Below are 21,485 nucleotides of genomic sequence, written 5' to 3' on the forward strand. Positions count from 1 at the left end.
ACATTGCATTACTTGTAATAATATGTGACAGTAGCGGGAAGTTTAAGCAAAAAACTGCAGTTTCTTGTGGTGAAAAAAACCTTCAACACGATAATTGATTACATTGTGTATATTACTTCGGCCTCAACCCTCCTTCAAAACTTCTCAAACTGTCACGAATCCCCATCCCTTAAAACGAGAAACCTCCGAAGAGAGTCCACCAATATACACATTGTTCCAACCTGATAATGCAAGACATGAATACCTTCAGGGTCTACTATCTTGAACATCGCATTGGACGTCCATCATCATCATCATCATCATCATCATCATCATCATCATCATCATCATCATATCATCATCATCATCATCGTCATCGTCGTCGTCGTCGTCGTCGTCATCATCATCATCATCATCATCATCGTCGTCATCATCATCATCATCATCATCATCATCATCATCATCATCATCATCATCATCATCATCATCATCATCATCATCATCATCATCATCATCATCATCATCATCATCATCATCATCATTATCCGTCCCCTGTGACAGTCGTCGGGGTTGGACATGAGGGCTGAGGAGGCAGAGACCCTTCTCCTGGCTGTTCTGTTGGGGGCCGTCGACAGGAGGTCAGGGATCACCCTCCCTTTAACACTGAGAAAGCTCAAAAGAGGGTTCGCCGATGTACGCGGCACGTGTCATCTTCTTCTTCTTCTTCTTCGTTCATGGGCTGAAACTCCCACGTTCACTTTGTTTTTTGTTTTTTTGCACGAGTGGGTTTTTACGTGTATGACCGTTTTTACCCAGCCATTCATGCAGGCAGCCATACGCCGCTTTCGAGGGAGCACGTGTTAACCATAAATATATATATATCTATTTTAGTTCAGAGAAAAGAACATGCATGCACTAGGTCCAAACAGATCAGCAAAGCATGTTGGAGGCACGTCAGTTCCCACTCGCTGGTCGGCGATGTCTTTTTCGTCTGTCTCACCGTCGGATGCTCACAATTAAGCGTAGAGGATGGAATAGTGCAGAGCGAAGAGACTTTTTAGAATCGCGAGGTATGGTGATGGGCGCAGCATATGTCGCCGATGCTGTGGCTGCTTGTGTTTGTTTTGGCGTATCAGGTTTTATGTCGCCGTGTTTGTTGTCTTTTGTCTGTCTGTAACATCGGTAGGGTTTGATAATGAGGGGTTGATCTGCCTGTGAATTTGCTTAGGCCCAAAAAAATAATAGGTGTGGTTACGGTAACATAGCCCCCCAAAATAGGGTAGGAAGGTAGGCAATCACTTTTTTTTTTTTAACTTTTTTTTCTAATGTGTACAAATTAAACCTACTTGACAGGGAAATAAGTGTGCGACTCGGGCGCTTTCGCTTTCATTGCGTTTTCTGCACTCGTTCTCTTGGTTTTTTTTTGGTTTTTTTGACAAATGTAATAAAAAGTTATAGGGTCGGCCCCTAAAAATAGGGTAGGTCGGGTTACCGTAACCACACCTATTTTTTTTTTAGGCCTTATCGTCTGGTGTTCCTTTTGCATCGTTGTCTTGCTTTTCTCCAGTTTTGCTGATCTCTTTCTCTGTTCGTCTAGATCTGTCTGTTTTTGTCTGTTTCTTTCTCATTATAATAATAATGCATACTATTTATAAAGCGCGTGCATCCAGGGTTTAAACCCTGCTCAAAGCGTTGTACAATCATTGGGGGGAAAACAATAACATAACATTATTTACAGTGCAATCAAACACATACATATGAATAACTCATTGCACTATAATAATACATGATCACAGCCTGTCTCTGTTTCTGTGTCTCTATCTCTGTCCCCCTCCTCCTCCCAGTCTCCTTTATCACTCTCTCCCCCCTCTCTACCGGCACGGTTGGCCTAGTGGTAAGGCGTCCGCTCCGTGATCGGGAGGTCGTGGGTTCGAACCCCGGCCGGGTCATACCTAAGACTTTAAAATTGGCAATCTAGTGGCTGCTCCGCCTGGCGTCTGGCATTATGGGGTTAGTGCTAGGACTGGTTGGTCCGGTGTCAGAATAATGTGACTGGGTGAGACATGAAGCCTGTGCTGCGACTTCTGTCTTGTGTGTGGCGCACGTTAAATGTCAAAGCAGCACCGCCCTGATATGGCCCTTCGTGGTCGGCTGGGCGTTAAGCAAACTAACAAACAAAATCCCCCCTCTCTTCCTCATTTTTGATCGGCGTTTTGGTTTTATTTTTCCCTTTTCGTTTCTCCTTTTCCCTTTTGTCTAAACGTGCCAGCACATACATGCCTTTCTCTAGTTTTCTCTGACGTCGCAATGAGGATACCAGCTCCATCGATGAACACTTTGTGTTGTCCCACAAACAGCCTACCCACCAGGGACAGATTGGCAATATGATCAGTTTCAAACCCCCCGCCGCGTCCATGGATTTACGAAGCGTTTGAAGTAGGCTGCATATTAGCTTTGTTTAATTTGTAAATTGCCCCGCGCGCTTCGTCAAATATCATTGCGATAACTTGATTTGATGCAGAGCAAGCGATATCCGTGGGGTAAGACTGCTGCAAGATAGTTCAATATTTGAAAATTGCGAATTATTTCATATTACATCCTTCTGACGTGACTGTCTCTGCTCTCTCTCTGCGTCTCTCTCTCTCTCTTGCACTGTATGTCTGTCTCTGTCTGTCTGTCTGTCTGTCTGTCTCTCTCTCTGACTGTCTGTCTCTGTCTGTCTGTCTGTCTGTCTGTCTCTCTCTCTGACTGTCCTCTCTTCTTTCCCCTCAATTGCCCATCCTAGCCTTTGAGAGTCGTGCAGCTAATTCTGATGGGTTTTTGTTTTTTTCTCTCGAATCAACGGCTTTTTATATTTAGTCAAGTTTTGACTAAATATTTTAACATCGAGGGGGAATCGAAACGAGGGTCGTGGTGTATGTGCGTGTGTGTGTGCGTGTGTGTACGTGTGTGTGTGTGTCTGTGTGTGTGTGTAGAGCGATTCAGACTAAACTACTGGACCGATCTTTATGAAATTTGACATGAGAGTTCCTGGGTATGAAATCCCCGAACATTTTTTTCCATTTTTTTGATAAATGTCTTTGATGACCTCATATCCGGCTTTTCGTGAAAGTTGAGGCGGCACTGTCACGCCCTCATTTTTCAACCAAATTGGTTGAAATTTTGGTCAAGTAATCTTCGACGAAGCCCGGACTTCGGTATTGCATTTCAGCTTGGTGGCTTAAAAATTAATTAATGACTTTGGTCATTAAAAATCTGAAAATTGTAAAAAAAAAAATAAACATTTATAAAACGATCCAAATTTACATTTAGCTTATTTTCCATCATTTGCTGATTCCAAAAACATATAAATATGTTATATTCGGATTAAAAACAAGCTCTAAAAATTAAATATATAAAAATTATTATCAAAATTAAATTGTCCAAATCAATTTAAAAACACTTTCATCTTATTCCTTGTCGGTTCCTGATTCCAAAAACATATAGATATGATATGTTTGGATTAAAAACACGCTCAGAAAGTTAAAACAAAGAGAGGTACAGAAAAGCGTGTTATCCTTCTTAGCGCAACTACTACCCCGCTCTTCTTGTCAATTTCACTGCCTTTGCCATGAGCGGTGGACTGACGATGCTACGAGTATACGGTCTTGCTGAAAAATGGCATTGCGTTCAGTTTCATTCTGTGAGTTCGACAGCTACTTGACTAAATATTGTATTATCGCCTTACGCGACTTGTTTCTTCTATCCGCGACAATGTTTTAGACACTCCTCTAAATATGTTGTGGTAACTACAGATGATCCTGGGGTCTATGGGTGCATAACACTTCAAGGGGCGCCAGAAGAAGGGATAATGGGGTGGGGTGGGGGTGGGGTGGGGGCGAGGAGGGGGTGGGGGGGTCCATATACAGACGACAGAGTCATTGGTGAAGATAACAGCTCTTGGTTTAAGCGGTTTTTTTAAAAATTAATTTCTTGTATACATGTTATATACAGTAACAACATTAAGAACGTTAACAAGCAGACTGCTTATGGACACGTTCTAAAACAGCTCTTAGAGAGTCGGTGTTCTGGCCTCAAACGGTGCGCACCCAAAGATGAACTCATTGAAGACGAATGTGTTTTTGTGTGTGCTCAGATGTTCCCATGGAACAAAAGCATTTGTTTTATACTAACACGATTAGTGCTTCGGGCTTAGAGAGAGATCGGCTACAGGGAAACAGGTGCTTATAGCTTGCGTTTCTGTAACTGACCAGATTAGAAGAACACAAATACGTAGAGGTTACATGCCGAGTCTCAGTGATTATTAAAAATAATGGTCGAAGTTAGCGGATCATGAAAAATGCGAGCTTCAGCGAGCTTTTTCATGACCGCGAACTGAGACCATTATTTTTAATAATCACTGAGACGAGGTGTGTAACCTCTTTATTCCTCCTTTCTTCAGTTATTCAAAGAAAACAGGAGTTTTTGTGCGAAAGTTTGATCGAATCCGAATCACTCAACCAGTCAACCTGCGCAGGCGATCGACTAATGCGCGGTTGTATAGTTCCGTGCAAATCATTCCATTCTGTTTACACTTCTTGTCAGTTTCCCTGTTTTGGACTAAAATCAAGTACACAGATATGCTGTTATTCTGCTGTGGCGGTAAAGGCAGATATTGTGTGTTCTTTTTATGTTTTAGTATCGCTTAAGATAATGTTCTTTCGTCAAATGGGACTAGCAGACGAACATTTGCACCCGTGTTCCAACGTTAATTACTGTATGAAGTTAAGTTTTCTGGGGAAAATAGTGTATGAAACCGCTTTATGTTGTTTAAATTGATGAGATGTGTGCATTTGGTTGCGTGTGATCTGTTTATAAAATGAAATATTGTTAAAAACTGACCGTCGGATTGCAGTCAGTGTTGTCGAAGAAACTGCGTTAAAAGAAGGGGAACTACTCTTGTCGCTAGAGTATGAGTTACTTGCCTTGGGAATTTGCTTGTGATGAACGGTTTGTACACGGCAGATCTAGATTCAGAAAACAACCGAACTCATGGATTTTATATGGAGATTCATGTGTTCAGGCCTGTAGTTGTTAATTTAAATGCGGTATGTTTGTATCGTTTGCTCCAGAAATGTATACTTCGTACATTAGAGCGTTCGGAACTTTTCAGTCCCAAAAGTAGTACCGAAACAGAACAGCTTCTCAACCCATTGCACTATCGAGGATTCAGGCTGTTGCTGGCTCGTTATTTGTTTGGTTGCTGGGTCATTATCGAAAAATAACTAGCTCTACAAGTTTACAGAGGTAAAGAAGCAGAGGGGGGAATAATGAAAAGAAATAACCCTACTATGCAATATCACCATGACGGCATTGTTTTCGTACCAAGTCGCGGAAAGCCACGCAAGCTCTCTGGGTTCAATTTGAAGTGAGCTAGTATAGCTGACACGCTCTTTTGTGCAGTGAGGATATCACAGATATCAATCCCTGTCACAGCAGACTAAACGACTGGGAATACTGGTAACCCAACTGCTCTTGGCAGAAGATTTTCAAGGGGTGGGTGAAAAGTTAATCCAACTCATGCTGTGAAAAGATAACGTTCTCAGTTCCCATTCCCTCTCACTTCCGTTTTCATTTAAAGGTAATGGTGTTATGTTACGAACGGGTGTTTATGTACAGAACTATACCTTTGGGCTTTGAATAGGTGATTTGATTACTTTATGACCACACATTGCTTAAAAGTTAGGTCTTGGTTTTCCTATATTATTAAAGCACAACTTTTCTTGCTCTTCATCACAGAAGAAGATATTTCATGGAAACCAAGTCGCCATGAAGACACACGGTCATTTGTGTGCACTTTCATGGATTTAGGAATAATCACTAACAGCCCACCAGTAGAAAACAAACAAACAAACACACAAACAACCGCCTTGAAAAACTGATTGCTTCTATATTATATATATACGACTTGTGTCTGTGTGTCTGTGTGTCTGTGTCTTCGCGATGCACTGCCAAAGTTCTCGATGGATCTGCTTCAAATTTGGTGGGCTTATTCACAGAGACCCCGGACACAACCTGATCGATGAGATATTTCAACACGTGTTGTCAGCGCGCAGCGCTGAACCGAATTTGGTTCCACCTCAGCTACCCGGGCCCCCATACCGACACACCAAAGCCGCTACACCACATCACAACGCCAAAGTTCTCGGTGGATCTTTTTCAAATTTGGACACCGTATTCAGCTACACCCCGGACACAATATCATCGATGAGATATTTCAACACGTGCTCTCAGCGCGCAGCGCTGAACCGATTTTGGGTTTTCTGTTCATTTCACCATTCCCAGTAACTCTTCCTTATCTTCTCCATGTTTTCAGCGTTTACCTCCCTTCCTTCGTATGGTGCACTATAGTATGAGGGGGCATCTTCGGATATTCCCGGCGTTCTGTTACTATTTTTAGAAGGTCACCGCAGTGTCCAGAACGTAAATTGAACCCGTAAATTATCCTCACTGTAAAAGTGCAAAGGTCGAATCAATTTATAGCCACGCGAAAAATACACTGTCATCTATCTCTCTATATATACGGCTTCTCTGTGTTTGTGTGTGTGTGTGTGTGTGTGTCTCTCTCTCTATGTGGGCAACACCTGTGGATTGTTCAGTTCTGTGTGTGATGTGGTCTGGCGGCTTTTGTGTATTTGTATGTACTGGCCTTCCTTTGAGAAGCCATAACAGTTCAAAAGGGCTTAGAGATAAGCTCTAAATTGCTCAATCCTGTTTGAGTGGAGTTCGCCTCCAAAGGTGATTAACACGGTTACATTCGTCGACAAGGATGGGACTCGATATGGTCAGGAATGGCATTATGGCCACTGAATCATTTTCGTGCTGTTCCCATTCCACGAATCTGGGAGGGATCTAAGCTTGGCGGGTCCATTGTTCGGACCCGGCGAAGCCGGCGTACGGCTCTAAGTACTTCTTCCCGGCGAAGCCGGCTACCCGGCGAAGCGGGTATTCATCTAGTCACATATAAATATGCACATTTGGAAGTCATCCAATGTGTGCATCAGAATAAACAATTTATATCTATCTATCTATCTATGAAGGGAGATAACGGGAAAGAGCCATAAGACGAACCCGAGGAAGAATAACAAACGTTTATAATTATACAGCTGAACAATAATGTCTTTTTTTTATTTTTAGCCCGAAGCCATTCCCTGCTCAGGAAGGAAACAGAATATCACCACGAAAGATTGCCTCTGTCACGTGAACTCCCAGCGAAGGGCAACGAATAGCTTTCTGCCGAATTAATCAAAGAAACTCCAAAGCCAAAACTCCAAGGGAGAAAAAGGAAATGTCTTGAGCCCGAGGCACGTTTAGAGCTATACAATGAAGACATAGCTTCCAGGTCAGCTCGGACAGCTGCCGGAAAAGTCATATTCAAAGCGATAAAAAAGAGGGTGCAGTTGTTCATAACAGTATGGATATGCACGCACCCATCTGTCTAAATCACTAACCCCTTCTGTGCTGAGCCCATACTCGCGTGGGGTCCTTTGGTTTAGCATTCAAAGGCTCTCTCTCTCTCTCTCGTTGATGACCAAGGACAGAACCCTCGTTTTCCCTCGTGCTATATACCATCGTTGATTTGTCGCAGTGTTTTCTTTGAAGCGGCCATTTCCTCACGCTCGCATTCACACTGATCACAGGCGATCGTGCGACCTTTTTCCAGTACAGGGCACAGTTGAGTAGCAGTAGGAGTGGCAGTCAATTGCTCTTTAGTCCCCTATCCTATCCCTCTCTGGAGCTAAAGGGACCTAAGGAGAACAGCTGAAGGGATTATAATTCCAGAGGCGTACAGTCCAGACTCTCTGCGGACTTTCACGGTGAAAAGGTGAAAAGGTTTTTAGGGTTCACAAAGTATTGCTTATTGTTGTGACTGTTCTGTAAGACGGCGATGACTCGAAGAATTGAGAAGTTGACTGTGGTGTATACGACAGAGTAGGGTGTGTGTGTGTGTCAAGAGAGAGAGAGAGAGAGAGAGAGAGAGAAACTGATAGAGAGAGAGTGACAGAGAGAGAGAGAGAGACGAGAGAGAGAGAGAGAGAGAGAGAGAGACAGGGACAGAGAGAGAGAGAAACTGATAGAGAGAGAGAGTGAGAGAGAGAGAGAGAGAGAGAGAGAGAGAGAGACGCGTGTGTTTGTGTGTGTGTGAGTGTGTGTGTGTGTGTGTGATAAGGACGTGGGCGTGCATAGGGAGCTCGAGGAAAAAGAAGAAGAAGAGAGAGAGGGGGTGGTAGGTGGGGGGGGGGGGGGGGGGGGGCTGTAAATTCAGTCAGGGTAGCACAATGAAGATGGCAGAGATAGTAGAGCGGAACAGGTAAAGAGATTTGGGAGCTACCCGGCTTTGAAAAAAACATTACCACCCCGAAGTCGAAAAGACCACCCGTAAAAAATGGCACCCTTGGCGCACTTCCACCCAACCATTACTTGTAACTTGACCATCTCTTTGGCATTACGAGCTTAACCAGGTAGTTAAGGAAAAACTATAACTAAGGATTATCTGTGTTCGAAATGACAGGTGTATGGGTAGAACGCCTTCCCACCGGTACTTTTATCGGCGTTTCGACCAACACTCAGTATCAAGGGTGTAAAGCATTAAGCAGTCAAAACTCGATATTTATTTGAGTATAGGAATTATTTATACCAGGCACATCAAGATGAACATGATCAGTAACCGCTCATTGACAGAATAAATAAATAGAAAAGAAAGAAAGGAAGAAAGAAAAAAACATCTGTCACTGTCTGTCTGTCTGGCTGTGTGTGAATCTGTCTCTCTGTCTCTGTCTCTCTGTCTCGGTCTATCTGTCTTTGTCTTTGTCTCTGCCTGTCTGTCTGTCTGTCTGTCTGTCTGTCTCCCCCCCCCCCTTTACCACCCCTCCCCTAATTGTAGTCACATGACAGAAGAGGCATTTTTCTATACCCGTATCTTTTCTACTGATACTTTTTATCCAGAAAGTTTACGCACACATAGGCTAATGAGATGATCACGCTGACAGAGTGAATCTATAGTGCATGGTACATTTGCATACCAAAGCAAATTGCGTGATCATATCATACGTCATTAATCACGCCTGAGAGCATTTGTTTTAACACCTGTATGTTGTGTTATCGTAAATCTGCCGAGTTCTCTTTCTGGTGTGCTAGCCTGTGTGAGAGTGTCCTGTTGTTACATTGCGATCGATCTACCTATAATTATTTCAAATGTTTGTTCGGTCATTCTACATCGTTTGCGCTAATGGCATCCTGTCCATTTTCTTTAGAATTTAAAGCAACGGGTTTTTTTTAAATCAAAACTGTTTCATATGATAATTCAAAATGGTTGACTTTAATACCTGTAAAACTAAATGATACGAACTTGTGCCAAGTGCAGAATTTGAAGTAACAGACGTTGGGTAAACCGTTCGTACGGAGCATGCAAAGTTCAAAAATGACACGGATGTCATTTTACGAACCGAATTCGTGAAAAAAGAGTTCCAACTGAGCATTAAAAGAAGCCATGCGGTCATTTTTGGTTCTTTATCTGAGTGGCAGGATTCCTCAGCGCATTTAAAAAACCCAGACGGAGCTTAATTTTGCATAGGAACGAAGCCGGTAGCTTTTTGCAGTTCTTTTGAATCGAATGCAAATGCCAGTCGTGGCTGGTCGGAGCTAGATTGTACAAACGTCGACATTTAAAGCCCCGCAAAATAACGAGGTGGGAGTGGTTTCACAAAGAGCCATGATAATCATTAAGGGTGTTACTTTGATGTCAGCGGATGACAAAGAATGTATTCAAAGAACTAGAAAATGCAACGAACAAGGGTTAATGGCATATTGCTTCCCTGCACAGCTCTCTTGAAGAAGGCGCACTTGACACTCCAATATTGTAAACTTCTCGCATGCAGACATTAGTGTACATTTAATTATGTTGTGCGGCATTCATGATTGACATACGATATGTCTCTCCTTTCTTGGCGAATTTGTGGAAAAAGCTTTTATTTCTTTTTGTTTGTTAACTGTTGCACCCGGTTCATCAGTAAAATGGCACCGCACTCTTCATGCTATAGCCACACCTGTGTGGTGAAGAAAAAAGGCGTGCGTTTAAGTGTATACAGTAATAATTTCAATATGTCTTGAAGTATCTCACTTCCCGCTTGTAGAGCATCACAAGAACAAAGGGAAACTTTGGGCGTTAGTGAGTTGTATCCATGTGCTCTGTGGACAAGGATTTAATGAATGATTTATATCATGCTTGAGAAAATATAGGCTTACTCGATCAATTTATGGCACATGTGTGACTTGATTTCGGTATAGAAAATATCCAATAGTTTCCCCGAAGGTTTAATTACACAGAAAGTAGATCCAAGGTTTAATCACACAGAAAGTAGATCCAAGGTTTAATCACACAGAAAGTAGATCCAAGGTTTAATCACACAGAAAGTAGATCTAAAGTTTAATCACACAGAAAGTAGATCTAAAGTTTAATCACACAGAAAGTAGATCTAAAGTTTAATCACACAGAAAGTAGATCTAAAGTTTAATCACACAGAAAGTAGATTTCCCAATACGCTCAGGGAAATAGACGCTTTAACACAGGAACAAAAGCGACAGACAGGAAAAAAAGGCAACCGACACTCGGAAAACACTGTTACCAATGACAGTAAATCAAGAATGGCGCCGCTTCGGCGTGTCACCTGACCAACAGTTTCGTGCCATTGTCGTATTCATCATGCAGTGGTCCCGGAGAGCACTTTGCTGTTGCGCGCAGCCAGCCGTGCAATACATTATACAGCGACCAGATACTTAGCACGTTCAACCCGCCCGAGAGAGATTGGTTTTAACAAAATGTTTGTTTGACTAATTGTTTTGGGGTTGTTGGATTTTAATTTTTCACGTTGGATATGGGGCTGTAGTACGCCTTTGGGAACAGTTTGATTGCCGTGAAAATTAGGTTTCTACGGGAATGCACTTAATGGTCGGCAGAATGGAAATGCGAAGGGAGCATCTCGTTACTCCCCCGTATCGTTACTCCCCCGGCTCGTTACTCCCCCGGCTTGTTACTAACCCTAACCCTAACCCTAACCCTAACCCTAAGGGGGAGTAACGAGCCGGGGGAGTAACGAGCCGGGGGAGTAACGAGCTGATCCCAATGCGAACTGCTTTTCCGGCGTATTCATGGAAGCCGTCGTCGTTGAACCTAGGTTTGTGTTTTGTTCCGTAGTTAGCGTTAATGTTGCATTGATGATTTGTGGTTGAACATCACACTCTCATTGCAGATATTAAATACACGTTTGGCTCTGCTTCACAACAAGTGGAAAAGGTTATCGAGGAATCGATCCATTACTCCATTTAGCATTTAAATTTACTGCGCTTCTGTATTGCTGCAAGTAGTTGACATTTGAAGACTTATGTTTTTTTTGGCTAATACACAAGGAAGTTTCAAACAAACATTTTACTAGTGTCTTTTTGAACGTACATCCTCGATGCAATGAATCAGTATTTTCAGCTTGTAATGCTTACTTGGCAGATTTCAACTCAAGAGAGAATCGAACGAAGCAAGACATTACAAAAACAAAACCTGTTGAGCAAGTATTCAGTGCCATCAGTCAAGGTACACATGTGCAATCACTCATTCTTGTCAATGTCGACTTGCTTGCTACATTTCATGACGGCGGAAAGTGTTCGCCATCGCTGAACGCGATTCAGATTCAGTAACAGGAAGCGGATGTGACGGCGATAATGAATCAAGACCGACACTAAAGCGGCGGCTGTTATTCCGCGTTAAACGTCTCATTTCTTTTTACATTTAGTCAAGTTTTGTCTAAATGTTTTAACGTAGAGGGGGGAATCGAGACGAGGGTTGTGGTGTGTGTGTGTGTGTGTGTGTGTGTGTGTGTGTGTGTGTGTGTGTGTGTGTGTGTGTGTGTGTGTGTGTGTGTGTGTGTGTGTCTGTCTGTGTGTGTGTGTGTAGAGCGATTCAGACCAAACTACTAAACCGATCTTTATGAAATTTGACATGAGAGTTCCTGGGAATGATATCCCCGGAAGTTTTTTTTCTTTTTTTCGATAAATACCTTTGATGACGTCATATCCGGCTTTTTGTAAAAGTTGAGGCGGCACTGTCACACCCTCATTTTTCAATAAAATTGATTGAAATTTTGGCTCAGCAATCTTCGACGAAGGCCAGACTTCGGTATTGCATTTCAGCTTGGTGGCTTAAAAATTAATTAATGACTTTGGTCATTAAAAATCTGAAATTTGTAAAAAAAAAAAAAAAATTATAAAACGATCCAAATTTAGGTTCATCTTATTCTTCATCATTTTCTGATTCCAAAAACATATAAATATGTTATATTTGGAATAAAAACAAGCTCTGAAAATTAAAAATGTAAAAATTATAATCAAAATCAAATTTTCGAAATCAACTTAAAAACAATTTCATCTTAATCCTTGTCGGTTTCTGATTCCAAAAACATGATATAGATATGATATGTTTGGATTAAAAACACGCTCAGAAAGTTAAAACGAAGAGAGGTACTGTCGTGTTTTTCAATCTCCACAACAGGTACAGTAAAGCGTTCTATGAAGCACAGCGCAACCGCTACCGCGCCAAACAGGCTCGTCAGTTTCACTCCGTTTTGCACAAGCGGCGGACTACAGTCATTGTTAAAAAATGCAGTGCGTTCAGTTTCATTCTGTGAGTTCCACAGCTTGACTAAATGTAGTATTTTCGCCTTACGCGACTTGTTTTTCTTCTGTTTTTGTATCCTTGCCGTTTCTTTCGTAATGTTCTTCTTTTTTCTGTTTCCTTCTTTCTTTCTTTTCTCGTATTCGGCTCACCTATTTTCGGCCTATATTTCTTTCTTCCTTTTCTCGTATTCGGCTCACCTATCTTCGGCCTATATTTCTTTCTTCCTTTTCTCGTATTCGGCTCACCTATCTTCGGCCTATATTTCTTTCTTCCTTTCTTTCTTTTTATCTTTTTATTTTTCTAATTCTTTCTTTTGCTCTATCTTTCGTTCGCTCTATATTTCTTTCTCACACTGTATGCGACCAGTTTCTGTAATTTTAAAACTGTCTACGGCTTAAATTAGGTCAGGACATGTTTTTCCTAATGCGCCTAGTTTTCGTCGGGTTCCATTTTATTAGACCATATAGCTATTGTAGCATTTTGAACTCAAACGTCTTTCGTTATTTTGGAGTCCATGCGGGTGATAGTCTGTCACAACTAGTGTATTTCCGTAGTAATTCCGTCGTCTCAGGTTGTTCGGCCTTTTGTCATGAAAGATGGTGGCTGTGTGATATCAGGGATGGCTAAATCTTACTATTTTAACTCGCCAGCCGGGCGAGTAACTTCAAGAAAGTCATTATACTAGCCCGCCAGAAATGTTGCTGGCTCGGTACATACCACAGTTGTTGCATCTGTATATGGCTTTGCAACTCGATATTACAACCAAAAGTGTTGCATTGGACCAGAATTTTCACTGCCCAGCCGGGCTATAGTTGCCAAACAGTTTCTACTAGCCCGGCGTATTTTTTACTCGCCCCTGGCGATCGGACGGACGATTTGGCCATCCTTGCATGATGTCAAACGGGACACCAGAAAGTGGGAGGTAAGCGACGCTAAGAAGCTTGGGGATTTCACAATCTGCTATTCATCGTGTCCAGGTTGTCTCGATCCTGACCTTGTTACGCCCAGACCCACAACATGATGTCATACGGGACACCAGAAAGTGGGAGGTAAGCGACGGTAAGAAGCTTGGGGATTTCACAATCTGCTATTCATCGTGTCCAGGTTGTCTCGATCTTGACCTTGTTACGCCCAGACCCACAACATGATGTCATACGGGACACCAGAAGGTGGGAGGTATAAGCGACGCTAAGAAGCTTGGGGACTTCACAATCTGCTATTCATCGTGTCCAGGTTGTCTCGATCCTGACCTTGGTACGCCCAGACCCACAACATGATGTCATACGGGACACCAGAAGGTGGGAGGTATAAGCGACGCTAAGAAGCTTGGGGATTTCACAATCTGCTATTCATCGTGTCCAGGTTGTCTCGATCCTGACCTTGGTACGCCCAGACCCACAACATGATGTCATACGGGACACCAGAAGGTGGGAGGTATAAGCGACGCTAAGAATCTTGGGGATTTCACAATCTGCTATTCATCGTGTCCAGGTTGTCTCGATCCTGACCTTGGTACGCCCAGACCCACAACATGATGTCATACGGGACACCAGAAGGTGGGAGGTAAGCGACGCTAAGAAGCTTGGGGATTTCACAATCTGCTATTCATCGTGTCCAGGTTGTCTCGATCTTGACCTTGTTACGCCCAGACCCACAACATGATGTCATACGGGACACCAGAAGGTGGGAGGTATAAGCGACGCTAAGAAGCTTGGGGACTTCACAATCTGCTATTCATCGTGTCCAGGTTGTCTCGATCCTGACCTTGGTACGCCCAGACCCACAACATGATGTCATACGGGACACCAGAAGGTGGGAGGTATAAGCGACGCTAAGAAGCTTGGGGATTTCACAATCTGCTATTCATCGTGTCCAAGATGTCTCGATCCTGACCTTGTTACGTCCAGGCCCACAACAATGGCAGACTCGGACTTTAATGTTAAATAGCTGTCTAACTACAGAGCTCTTAACCCCTCAACACTCGATAAGTGGCTGATCGTCGTGTCTGCCCTTTTCTTAACTCCAACACCCCACGCCTTCGGAAACGACGGAGAAGTAAGACCGACCGCAGCATCTTCAAATCTCGGATATCATAATTTGAAGGTCACCCGCCGATCCGTACTGTTACCGTGTTACTTCATTTTCTTTTGACTCTATCACACAGACCGTGTTACATGAAAACTCACAACAAAAGCTGAATGGGAAAAGTAGGCTGATAAAGTCGTCTTCGCCTTCAAATGACTTCTCTCTCCCTCAAGCAACAGATGTTTTTATTTTCTTCTCGGGGGCTCACGCAAGGGGGGAAAACCTTTTTCCACTGCGCTCAACATTCTTTGACTAGGAGAATTCAAGTCCTGGAAGTTTGCTAAAATGGCATTAAAACTATTTTTGTTTGGAAGTCTGTTTTGTGATTTAAACAGCGTCGAACCTCAGGTGCTGAGCGTACGTGTGTTGTGTTAAACATGGCCTGCACAGTTCTGTTCACCTAGTTCCACACTATATTTGTTTTTTTCGTAGAGCCCCCATGCACTTTTCGGTCGTTTGGGAACCAGGTCTAATCTTCTGTTGGGCGGGGATTTGGCGAGGGCAGTGCCTAATCCCGACCCCAACACTGCTTGGCTCAGGTATCCACTTACACCTTAGGTACTGGAGAGCGCCGAGGAAAAGCGAATACGGCATTATAATAATGTATTTCCTGAGTAGGGATTGAACCTTGCCTGCTTATTCGAACTACTTTACCAGTCTAGCTCTGCTCGATGCCAACTATGTAGATGTACAACTTATGAAGAATTACGTACAACTTGTAAAGAATTACATGTTGTGAAGTAGCATACAGCTGGGGAATTTGTTGAGTAAGGGAATTAGCAATGCGTGTGCCCCATGTGGGTAACTAGTTGGGGCGGGTGACTTGGACGAATTAACTCTTGACCAGGAATTTACTAAGGTCACCCTGAATTACCTTAACAGTCGGTGGGGGGGGGGGGGGGGGTTGAGGGGGGGCAGTACTGTTTCGTAGTCAGTAACGCGACTTATAGCCCTTTATGAGTACGACGACACTTAAACAAATGTATGTATTACTGTGTGTTCGGGAAAACCCCCACAAAAACCAAACAAAGAATGAATGTCCATGGAGAATCAAAACAGAACAAACAAAGACCAAAAATCAAACAAAAACTACATTAATCCATCGATCAACTACCCAACCAAATAATCCAATTTGGGCCATGTGGGTATGTTTTCTTGTTATCCATCCACTTCAGATATATAAGGAAACAAGCAGACAGCTGGTCAATCTATGTCATTTCCTGATGGCAATGACCAGCACTGACCAGTCTATCAGCTCGTGTTTCCATCAACCCGCATTCGGGAATGGGCAATAACTGTTGTCAATGTGTGTTTTCCTGTCCCGGAGAATAGGGTTTTGGCGTTGTCACTGACAGTATAAAGAAGCTCCCGACATCCAGGTTATGGCAGTATTGGGTTGTTACATCGTCATAGCCTGAGGGAGATAAACACATTAACCGTTGATTTAATTTCTCTTATGTGCTTCTCTGCTTGTTTGATTTGATCCTGCGCAAGCAATATCACTTGTTTTTCTGTTGTATTTCTGGTTGTTGCTGGTGTTGATAGTGGTGTTTTGGGCCAATATAAGACTCGTGTGCTGGTTCGCTAAGTGCAAAGTCCAAAATAAGTTCTGTACGGTCTTGATTGAGTATGGAATAGCTGTCTTCTGCTAACGTTAAATGTTCAGGTTTATATAGTAATAATATGCTTAACAGTTACATTTCTTTCTTTTTAAAAGTCATCAATGGTGCACATTCATCAGTAACTCGAGTTTCACCACGGTCTCACATTTCTGGATTTGCTATATATGAACTGAAACAAGAAACAAAGAAAGGCAAAAATGTATATTCAAGACTGACCTGAAAATATCTACCCTAAACAAGAGAAATCACGGAAAAAAAGAAATTAAAAAAATAGCCCCCCACCCCCTCCCCCCCCCCCCCAAAAAAAAAACCCCAAACAAAAAAAAAAAACAACCAAAAACAAACAAAAAACACACACAAAAAACACCACCACCACCACAACAACAACAACAACAACAACAACAACAACAACAACAACAACAACAACAACAACAACAACCAAAACCCCACAAAAACAACCACTAACAACAAGCGAGAAAAAAAACCCGACAACAACAACAACACTGTAATTTCCATTGCAGATGATGTGCAGAAATTGTGCACTTGTCAGTTTCTGTTACTAATCAATAGATAGACACAGACAGATATAGATCTTAGAATGCTCTCTTACCCTGAACGTTCAATGCACTCCCAATGCACTCCCAATGCACTCCCAGCGTACTCTCTAATCATCCGCATCTGCACGAATCAACGAAATCATCTCACCGCAGGAGCATGTCCCAATCGAAGACGAGTGAAATGAAAGATTGACAACTACTCAGCTACATAAAGCTCGGGTCAAATGCAAGGTCAAAACAATTTTCTTCTAGGGCGAAGGTCAAGGCTAAAAGTCAAGGGAGATAACGGTGATGTTCACTTGGAGGGGAAAGGGTAGGTAATCCTGATGATAGGAATTGTCATTTCCGAAAAATGCTTGGGTATTTTAGGTTCGTGCCGTTTATTTTGTCCTTTCTGTTTTCGTTTTTCTTTAGATGAGGCCCCAAAAAATAGAGTAGGAAGGTAGGCAATCACTTTTTTTTTTGTTTTACTTTTTTTTCTAATGTGTACAAATAAACCTACTTGACAGGGAAATAAGTGTGCGACTCGGGCGCTTTCGCTTTCATTGCGTTTTCTGCACTCGTTCTCTTGGTTTTATTTTGGGTTTTTTGACAAATGTAATAAAAAGTTATAGGGTCGGCCCCTAAAAATAGGGTAGGTCGGGTTACCGTAACCACACCTATTTTTTTTTTAGGCCTGAAATGTAAAATATTGTGGGTGTGGTGGTGTGGGCTTTGTTCGCTCTTACATTTCTTTTTTTCTTCACAGTTATAACTGTCTTGGTTGGAAATACCGACTTATTCCGGTTAATTTATAAGATTAAAACAAGTGCAGCCTGTGTGAAGAAGAGGGTTATACGGATAATTTTCTTGTAAATGATTGAAGTAAAATCAAACGAAATTAATTGTGTCCCAAAGGACAGTGCTTTACGTTCAATTGTCAAGTTTTGCACCTGTCGATTGATATTTCAGGCTTAATATTTCGACTGACTGTCTGCTCCTTCTCTTCGTCATCGATCTGTCTGACTGCCTTGCATCTGGGTTTTTTTTTCTCTCTATCTTTCTGCCTGCCTGTTTGTCTGTGTCTGTCCGTCTGTCTCTGCTTGTGTGTTTGTGTCTGTCTGTCTGTCTGTCTGTCTGTATGTATGTCTGTCTGTCAGTCTCTTTCTGTCCCTGTCTCTGTCAGTCTTTGTCTCTGCTTCTGTCTCTATCTCTCTCTGTCTCTTTCTGTCTCTCTGTCTGTCTGTCTGTCTCTCCCTCCCTATCTCTCTCTAACATACACACACACACACACACACACATTATTATTATTATTATTGTGATCATTTTTATGCGCCTAATCTAGATATAGCCCTAGGCGCTTACATATTAATTTCTGCCGTTTGAAATGGAATTTTTTACAGACAGACAGACAGACAAACTGACATTTTTTACACACAATATGTAACGCATTCACATCGGCCAGTAAAGCTCAGTAGCCTATTAGGCGAGCATTCACCTTTCACGGCCTTTATTCCAAGTCAAACGGGTATTTGGTGGACATTTTTATCTATGCCTATACAATTTTGCCAGGAAAGACCCTTTTGTCAATCGTGGGATCTTTAACGTGCACACCCCAATGTAGTGTACACGAAGGGACCTCGGTTTTTCGTCTCATCCGAAAGACTAGCACTTGAACCCACCACCTAGGTTAGGAAAGGGGGGAGAAAATTGCGGCCTGACCCAGGGTCGAACACGCAACCTCTCGTTTCCGAGCGCAAGTGCGTTACCACTCGGCCACCCAGTCCACATACACACACACACACACACACACGCACGCACGCACGCACGCACGCACGCACGCACGCACACACACACACACACACACACACACACACACACACACACACACACACACACACACACAAACATAAATCAGGAGTATGGCAGATGGGTAATGGTGTTGAAGTCATAACAAAGAGGATGATAGCAGATCCTAGCAGTCAAAACATTTCACTCCCTAAGCTTAAAGTATTCTTTCTTCGAGTTTGTTTTGCAGATAATAACCAGAAACATAGGGATCTTTATTTTTGTCTTTTTGGAGAAACAAACAAGTCCGCGTCTGGGGAAGTGATTCGTTTGCTATAATTCTGTATAGTGCATGCGTGCGTGCGTGCGTGCGTGGGTGTATGCGTTTGTGTGTGTGTGTGTGTTTGTGTGTGTGTGTGTGTGTGTGTGTGTGTATGTGGGTGTTCAGCCACATATTGACTGCTTCCACAATATTAAAATCCTCTTCAAAATGTAACACAGTAAGATTGCATAGGGAATCGACTTGTGCCCAGAATACCACTTCACTCGTACGCCGAGCCGTATGTATGCGCACCATCTAATATGACCCAAGCTATTTGAAAGGAGTAAACATCAATAGCAAGATAGAAAAGAAAAGGGAAAATGTGCAAAACTGAATTATACCGTCGATCTTTTATACCATCTACTACTGTCCTGTGGAACACCTTGCCAGACAACATCAAAACAACTAACTCAATCAGCGATTTCAAACGCTATTTATCTACTCCTGATTATAACGTACCTGCCTATTATTACTGTGGTAAAAGACTGGAAGAGATTCACCACTGCAGAATGCGCCTAAACATGAGTAATTTGAATTCTGACATGTGTAAACGCCACCTACAGGGAAACCCACAGTGCGCTTGCGGCTACCCGAACGAAACAGCTGACCATTATTTGACACATTGTCCTTTGTACGTAGATGCTCGCCTGTCTACAATAAACGCACTTCCTGTTAATTACAAACATGTTGAAATATTGTTAAATGGTAGCGAAAACCTTTCTCTTTGCACTAACAAGCTTGTTTTTGAAAGTGTCCAATCGTTTATCCATGAATCTGGTCGTTTCTGTTGATTTGACTCAGTAACCATATTCAAGCCAACAAACCTTATTTTATATGCATTGTTCAAATGTATATTTAGCGAGCTACTGCTTACTTGCCACAAGACTATGGTTTGTAATGTACTATGTATATTCTTATTTATATGCGCTGCCAACTTCATCTTTTATATGTACCTACCGTTTTCTCCTCCCTCCTCCACCCTCCCCCCTCTTCCTCCTGCTAGCTTTTTCTTATTCTTTCTGATTTACTTTAACTATGCTCTTCTTGTAGATAGTTCAACAATTGATAAGTATTGCTTGTCCGACATCATATTTGCGTTATTTTCCTACTACGTAGGGCGCGTAATATAAGCGTTTGCTTGAGTTCGTGTCCCTATTGTTTATCGTTGTATTTTTGTATCATGTTTGATTTAATAAAACATTGTTTAAACCAAAAGGGAAAATAATGAAATTGCACCCAAGAGACCGAAAGAGAAACGCACACGCTGTTTCAAAATTCTTCAAAACTCGTTTACCGCCTAAACTGAATCGAATGATGTGAGTAAAACATTCTTGAAAATCCTCCAGAGAATATTGTCTTTCACCTAACTCTGTAGTGATTGTTGGGGCAGGTGCAAAAGGCACTTTAAACTAAGTTGCTATCTTGGACCTCCCTATTTTCTTTGTCATCGCACACCTCACGCCGGCTATTCGAGTCTCCCCGGGTGCCAGTCGCAATTTTACGTGCTTCCACTGAAAAGTGAAACCGTTGGATTATCAGCTTTTTTGCTACCACATTTCTGCTTCTGCCGGTGTGGCCTGTTTTCAAAGCAGCAGGATTGTTCTCCTCTCTCCAACCTCCCACCCACCACACACACACTCTCTCTCTCTCTTTCTCACTCTCTCTCTTTCTCACTCTCTCTTTCTCACTCTCTCTCTCTCTCCTCTCTCTCTCTCTCGCTCTCTCTCTCTCTCTCTCTCTCGCTGTCTGTCTGTCTCTCTGTCTCTGTCTGTCTCTCTCTCTTTCTCTCTCTGTCTCCTCTCTCTCTCTCTCTCTATTTCTTTCTCTGCCTCTCTCTGTCTCTCTGTCTCTCTTTTTCTCTCTCTCTCTCTCTCTCTCTCTCTCTCTCTCTCTCTCTCTCTCTCTCTCTCTCTGTCTCTCTGTCTCTCTTTGTCTCTGTCTCTCTTTCTCTGTCTCTCTGTCTCTGTCTCTGTCTCTCTCTCTGTATTTCTCTGACTTTCTCTCTCTGTCTTTATTTGTTTGAAATTGCTACTTTAGTGTTAAGCCTTACTTTCTCTTATATGCACTGTCCGCAACAAAATACTATTCACCTGCGTCCTGTGTATAATATCACTGTAGTCACATTGCAGCTATGGTTCATCCCACAATTGTGTCACATTTTTGTCACATTTGAAAAAAATGCAACAATAACAGATTTCACCGATTTTAAGGTGAAGCATTATTGAAAAATACCAAGTTACTTTTCTCTCTTTCTGGACGAAGATCGTACTCTGAACAAAAAAGAATGGTCCTTGTGCATTGTGCATCCAGTATAAAGACCCAATCTTGATATTGTGAACGTTAAAAATCCGTTTGTCCATTTTTTGAAACAAAACGTGTCACGTGATTTCGACAGGTCACGTGTTCCTCCCTGCACACGCGCGTCATTGCATAGTCGTGAAACTGTTACC

At 42.4% G+C, this 21,485-nt stretch overlaps 1 protein-coding gene across 1 annotated transcript in view; it reads left to right on the forward strand.

The window, feature by feature from the left end:
- The window catches only part of LOC138948675 (polypeptide N-acetylgalactosaminyltransferase 13-like), a 207,285-nt gene that overhangs the window by 88,417 nt on the left and 97,383 nt on the right, over positions 1-21,485 (forward strand). The window lies entirely within an intron of this gene.

This window comes from Littorina saxatilis, linkage group LG1 (assembly GCF_037325665.1).
Source record: "Littorina saxatilis isolate snail1 linkage group LG1, US_GU_Lsax_2.0, whole genome shotgun sequence".
In the NCBI taxonomy this organism is placed as follows: domain Eukaryota; kingdom Metazoa; phylum Mollusca; class Gastropoda; order Littorinimorpha; family Littorinidae; genus Littorina; species Littorina saxatilis.